General features: G+C 31.4%; 1 long non-coding RNA gene across 1 annotated transcript; it reads left to right on the forward strand.

Moving 5' to 3' along the window:
- The first annotated feature begins 1,067 nt into the window (after positions 1-1,067).
- Positions 1,068-4,183, forward strand: LOC141723568 (uncharacterized). Its single transcript, XR_012576308.1, has 5 exons — positions 1,068-1,220; positions 1,610-1,674; positions 1,763-1,828; positions 2,148-2,314; positions 3,965-4,183. It is a non-coding gene; the product is annotated as an uncharacterized LOC141723568 (long non-coding RNA).
- Positions 4,184-6,808: the final 2,625 nt, after the last annotated feature.

The raw sequence follows: 6,808 nt of genomic DNA on the forward strand, positions 1-6,808 counted from the left end.
CGATGTCTATTTATCATATTAACATCGGTTATTTAGAAAACAATCGATGTCTATTGTCCATATTAACATTGGTTATTTAGAAAAAAATCGATGTTTATTGTTCAAATTAACATCAGTTCTTTAGAATTCACCGATATCTAATAGGTATGAGACATCGGTTTTTTATTTTTAATCGATGTTAATTTATAAATATTGCTTGTGTGTTATAGTTTTAAATAGGCTTAATCATCCTAATATTGCATTTTTGAATTTGACATTACATAATTGGATAACAAAAATGTGAATTAGACATCAAAAAATTTCCAGAAATGATGTGTAATATTACGTAGACATCGGTTTTTAACCGATGTCTATGAGAAAATATCTTTAACATCAGTCGTGAAGACATCACACATTTTTTACATAGACATCGGTTTTTAACCGATGTTTAAGGTCTTTTTTCTAGTAGTGTTATGATTATGCAAGTAGTGTTTCTCTATTCTCAGTTCAGAATAGATAAATGTTTACATATCGCTGAGTTAAATGTTTATTATGCAAGTACTCTTCTGCTATTCTAAGTTCAGAATAGTTAAGAGTTTTTACTTATCTTATCACTGAATTTATAAATATTTTAGATTTTGAGAAAAATGATTTTGTTGCGAGTATTCCTGCCCAATTGAATGGGGGAATAAAAATTTATAAGGGTGTCTATTATTATGACCCCTTTCAATAAATTGTTTTAAGATTTGATGGTTGCCACTACTAGAAAAAATAGAATATACATCGCCTCTTAGATATTGGTTGCTCATGGAGCTTTTCTAGACATCGTTTTTAATCAACCGATGTCTTTTGTTAATATAGACATCGATTTTTTAGCCCAACCGATGTTGTAAGTCTGTTTTAAAAAAATGATTCAGCGCGCGTCCCCCATTTCCCCCCTTAGCCAAATATTTCATTTTCTCTTAAAAATCCCCCCAATTTTTCCTTGAAATGTTTTATGTATCCAAATGTCCCCTCCCTTATCTAAAAACATAAAACAAAAATAAAAAACACTTATTTCTATCTCTTCTCAAACCAGCTCTCTATCTTCTCTCTCTACTCTCTTGACTGAAGAAATTGATTCATATTATCGACTGGAGAACTCGACTCTCTCCTCTCCCTCGATCTAATACCTCCCTCTGCAAACCAGTTCTCCCCATCTCCGGTCTCTTTTCTTCGGAGATTGAAAAAGTCCTAAAGAGGTAAGAATCAAAGTTTATCTAAAGCTTAAATCGGAGTTTAAAGCTTATGGAGGCCAAAACTCGAATTGGGTAACCTTTAAAATCTAATTTTTAAATTAGGGGGTTTAATCTGAAACCTAAATTTTTTAATTAGTTAATTTTAGTTAATTTAAGTAGTTGATTTGGAACCCTAATTTTTTTCATTAGTTGAGTACTAAAAAGGCAGTAATTTGGAGTTTATATCATCACGTAATGTAATCTGTTAATATGGAGAATCTCAAAGGACTTCTAATCAGTTGTATGCAATTCAATACCTTGTTTTTTTCTCTTCATTTTCCCCAATTAAATTTTAATGTGGACAAATCAAATATGTCATTGTCTGTTGATGTTGTGTTTATGAAACGGTGCAGTTTTGGTTTCAGAAATGGTGTTCTTTCGTAGTGTTTCCCTGCTAAACAAGCTGCGCTCTCGGACTGTAAGTTATATATTAGTGTTGTTTGATATTTTATGTGATTCTTATGTGTTTAATTTTCTGATTTATTTTTCACTATGTGTTTTGACAGGTTCAACAATCCAATCTCAGTAATATAGTGCATTGGTTTCAAGTGCAGACCTCGGCTTCTGATCTCGTATTTGACTTTCTTTTCTCTGTTAATAGTTGCACAGTGTTTATATGCTAGTTTCTGTGGCACAAATTACTTTTTAGATGTTTTAAATGCAAATTCCAGTGGATTTGTGAATATTTTATGTATACGCGTCTCTATCGCTTCTAGATCAAAAATTTTAGAATAAACCAAAAAATATTTTATTTGTTACATATTATAATATACGCTTGGTCATAGGGACTTCTGTGTTGGTTAGTCCCTAGTAAAATCTTTCACTCGAAATTCGCTCAGCTGCACAAAGTATCAACATGTCTGTTAACATAATTTTCACCCCTGTTTGTAGCCATAGCAGTGAAAAGAGTCATTCCGAGCAGCAAGAGGGTGAATTTTTGCATGGTGGAAGTACTGACTCACAAGTGACCCTAAATGAAGCTTTAGCTAGATCTTTGCAGGATCTAGAAGACGACCTTAAAGATTTTGATCTACATGAACACAGTGACACCGAAGCTGGTAAAAAAATGCATGTTTTAAATTTAATTACTTGAATTGGCTAATATAATTTCATTTTGCTAGCTTGGTGATCAAGCTTTTCATATGTCATTGTATAAAGCTGAGAGATATAGAGGAGAAGTAAGTTCTGTAATTAGTTGATCCTTTAAATTATCTTAGTTACTGGCCTTTTTCCAGAATACAAGTCAATAGTGTAAAATTATAAGTAGTTAAATCATTAATTAGAGCTTAGAGGTGCTGATTAAATCAGGCATCACAAATAATATTTTAGCTATTATATATTTGGAACATATATATCTGGAGCTGGATTGAGGAGTGTGCAGAACATGGGTGTAAAAAGATGTCAATCATTTGCTGTACATGCTCTAGAAGTACATAGCAATCTTTATTACTTAAATGTTGCAATCCTGTAAGTCGGAACTTCTTGTGCTTAGGCTTAGCAGCCCCCTGCCTCTTATCCCCTGTTAGGTAGATCATTGCAGTTTTACATCACAATGCTAGATTTCATTCAAACAATTCCCTTCTTATTGTTAGCCACATTGTTTAATTATCGATGATGCACCTAATGATGACAGTGTTGAATCCAAAATAACCTTCTAGATTGTGTATCTGATGCTTAATTTTCTATTTATTTGCTTCCTTTTTTGGTTGCTAAATTTATATGTTTGCACACCTTGCGCTTTCTTTACCTGAGAATTGAGCTATAGCCTATAGCCTATAAATATGAATGATAGTAAAGGGATGATGGAGTGAGTAACTTTTGTGCTAATATGTGCCACTGTTGTATGAAAATAACAACTCGAGGGATGTGCTTCTACTTCCTAAATTTTTTTTTGAAATAAATTTATTAGTGCATAATTATTTAAAGGATTTCTTTAATAATTATGATTCATTCTACTGGGGTATCTTTCCTTTTGACAGCTGTTAATTATTTAAGTAACAATTACTGCTATGTAAATATTATATACATGAACATGCAAGAAAAATATATATGTTATATTTATTTTTATTAGATTTGGCATCATCATGAAGCTATACTTTTAGCTAATATTTTATAAGGTGTTTGCCACCTATAAATATCCAAAAGAGTTGTAAAATAGTTTTTGAGGGGCAGTAACAAATCTGCTACTTTAAACCATCATGTTATTAGAGTTGTCTGCTGCTGATTGTTAGGATCGGATCAATAAGTATTACTTCAATTTTTTTAAGAATTATATCACTATTTTTAATTAACAAGGTTAGTGAACAATATTGGTTATAGATAGTAAATTATTATTCATACCATGTACTTTGATATTCCTGATTCATTAATGAATTCATTTCTTCAAGTATATTATATTATTAAAGTCAATCTTATCAAATGTTATCAGTTTTTAGAATTTCAAGGAGGTTCAATGACAAAAAAATTATTTTCAAGTCTAACTTTTTTAGTGTCAGAATGATTTTCATGCGATTCATACTTCCATTTTTTTGGTTTGTTTTAAAAATTTTGATCCAGAACATTTGTTCTTTATAATATGTAACAAAAATTTGTTATGCATATCAAAGTTATTGTTATACTTGGTATCTTTTTTTTTTGAATTTTTTCTATCCTTTCATATACAATTGCCAAGTGTTCATCATTTAAATGCTCTTTTATGTTGCTTGCAGGGTTCACGAATTCTCAAATTGCGAGTGGTGCTTTAACCCTGGGAACTGGAGGAACGAAGATCACAGATTTACAAAGAAGTCGTCGTTGAAACTGAGGCATTGCGAATGTGGTAATCCAGCAGAATGAAACTTTAAAGAATCGTCTCTCTCATTGGAGTAAAAGTTATTATGATCCGGAAAACAGCGGAAACATTTTCAGTAATTTCAGTAGACGATAATTTATACGGTAATACGTCAATTCAGTTTGCACTTACCTTGCAGTATGCACTATATGTTATTGTACAATTATTTTAAGACACTGTTTCCTATGGATCAGTTTGCACTTACCTTACAGATTGCACTTATCATAATCTCAATTTTGTAAATATTTGTGAAAATGTGATCTTCTGTAGTCAAGGGCCGGAACCTCATGTTGTGATTATGACCCCAAATAACATGGCAGAGGTGTGCAACTTTATATATGAACCTTCATAATTAGTTTATATTACTGGATGTTGAGTTGTTTTTTTTGTACTGTTTGATTAGCCAGAATTTCATTCCGGATCTGGAATTTACTGAGAAACGCTAAATTATAGATCCTCAATCTCAGAACAATCTGCAAGAGCTACTATCATAGTTTCAGGATGGTTTAAAATTGAATTCTCTTATGCATAGTAGTGAGAGTGAGGTTTGTAATTTTTCTTTCTTCTAGGATTTAATGGTCTTTTTAATTGGCTTCTTCTTTTGATATCTGCTGGCGATATTAATATTAGATGAATTGATTTTTGACCTTGACATGTGCAATATAATAACACTCTAGGGAAGACAGATGCCCATGTTTTTAGGACTCAATGACCCAGCTCAGCTGCATTGATACCTGAAGAACCAGTGACTCAATGCCCAGCTCAGCTATAATTTTTTGGTTTTTTCATTATTGTAAGACTTGATTGGTTTGATTAGGTAATGATAACTAGAGTTTGATTTTAATAGTTTCTTCTTTTGATAATTTTTTTGGCATATATATTTTTCAAATGTGTAACATTTATTTCAATGAAAAATAATGTTAATTTACATAATAACATCAGTTTTAGTAGTATATATACACCAGTTCATCGAGAAAAATTGATGTTAAATACCACAACAGACAAAGGCTTTAGATTAAAAAACTGATGATAAAGAGTACATTAGACAACGTTTGCTTACAAAATAGTGATGTTAATTATAATGATAGACATCAGTTTCATCTACTATAGAAATTAGTTTTTTAAAAAAACTGATGTTAAACTATTAGTAACATTATTTTATTATGAAAATCAATGTCAAAAGTATTAGTAACATCAGTTTTAAGTAAATTATACAGGTTAGAGGCAAAATTATTGCTTATTTAATATATCTTTAAATTGATAAAAATATCATATTATAGTAATATAAAAATGTTAGATGTGCATTAGAAATTGAACATCAAGAAATAGATATCGGTTTTATATTAAAAACCGATATTACATGTCTTATTTCACATCAGTTTAAAACCAATGTTAAATGGGGGGGCCTGTAACACCACCCACGAAGTCATCGGATTTTTTTATTCATAGACATCATTTTTTAGCTGATGTCTATTGACGTTTTTCTAGTAGTGTGCGTAAGAGCCTGTGGCGGCGGTCCAATGTGAGCTATGTATAATACATTATATAATACATTGCTAGGCCAATATGTGCCTTGGGTACCCTTTGTTTAGTTGGATATGCTTCAGCATACCGGTATTGCTTCGCGGTAGATCACCGGCGGCAACAAACCATCGTTCAAGGATTCCAATCTAAATTATTATGTTGCTTTTGATAATCATATAATGAGTGATTTATCAAGTGTTTCTGTTTTGGATAAAAAGATGAAATGCAGTTTTGATTCAGTTTCTGGTTGATGTTAATACTTAGTTTGCTGTTAAATATCAAAGGTGGTAATAATATAGATGATTGATGTTGACTTCAGTATGGGATGTCATGAGCATCAAAGTTCGTATTGATATCTAATTTGATATGACAAAAAAATGAGTATTAATATCAAGAGTTCGGTTTTGAACAAAGTTTATGATTCAGTCCATAATCATTGTTTCATGTTATTATTGTTTACGATATTTCCGTGAACACTATTTTACGAGTTTTATTCTCGTCAAGATTCAAAATATTGTTGAAGAATTTTGCTCAAAAATAGCAAAAGGATTTTTATTATATTTAAGGAACCAATTATGGGGTTCCTTAACTAAATTTCCTGATTCAGCTTATGATTTAATTGTTCTGCGCTATTGCAGATAACAGTTTTTATATCAAAAGACCATTTATATGTCATACTGAACTTGTTGAGCATTTCTTTCGCTCATACTTCCCTTTTTTTAAAAATTTGACCTCCAGTGAGGATTAGCTTGAGCTATTTAGCCGTGTAATTCGAGGAAGCAAATAAAAAGCTTTTGGAAGGTGGTTTGTCACACCCCCAAATCCGGGGTCAGGGATCCGTGTTGTCACGAGTTCCATTTCCCTTAATAACACTTAATCTTAATAAACAACCAACCACTTCCCAATCACTAATATAGATGACCATTGTTTGTGGCATCGAAGATTAGGACACGAAAACATAAAGTTGATTAAAAATATACCAACTAAAGAATATGTACGAGGAATACAAAAATTAAATTATAAAAAGGATCACATATGTGAAGCTTGTGAAATTGGAAAACAAATACAAGCCTCTCACAAAGCAAAATTTATGGTATCTACCTCACAACCTCTCGAGTTTTTACATATTGATCTTATTGATCCAGTCCCAGTACAAAGTCTCGGAGGATGTTCATATACTTTGGTAGTTGTTGATGAC

Source organism: Apium graveolens, chromosome 5, assembly GCF_009905375.1.
Source record: "Apium graveolens cultivar Ventura chromosome 5, ASM990537v1, whole genome shotgun sequence".
Taxonomy (NCBI): Eukaryota; Viridiplantae; Streptophyta; class Magnoliopsida; order Apiales; family Apiaceae; genus Apium; species Apium graveolens.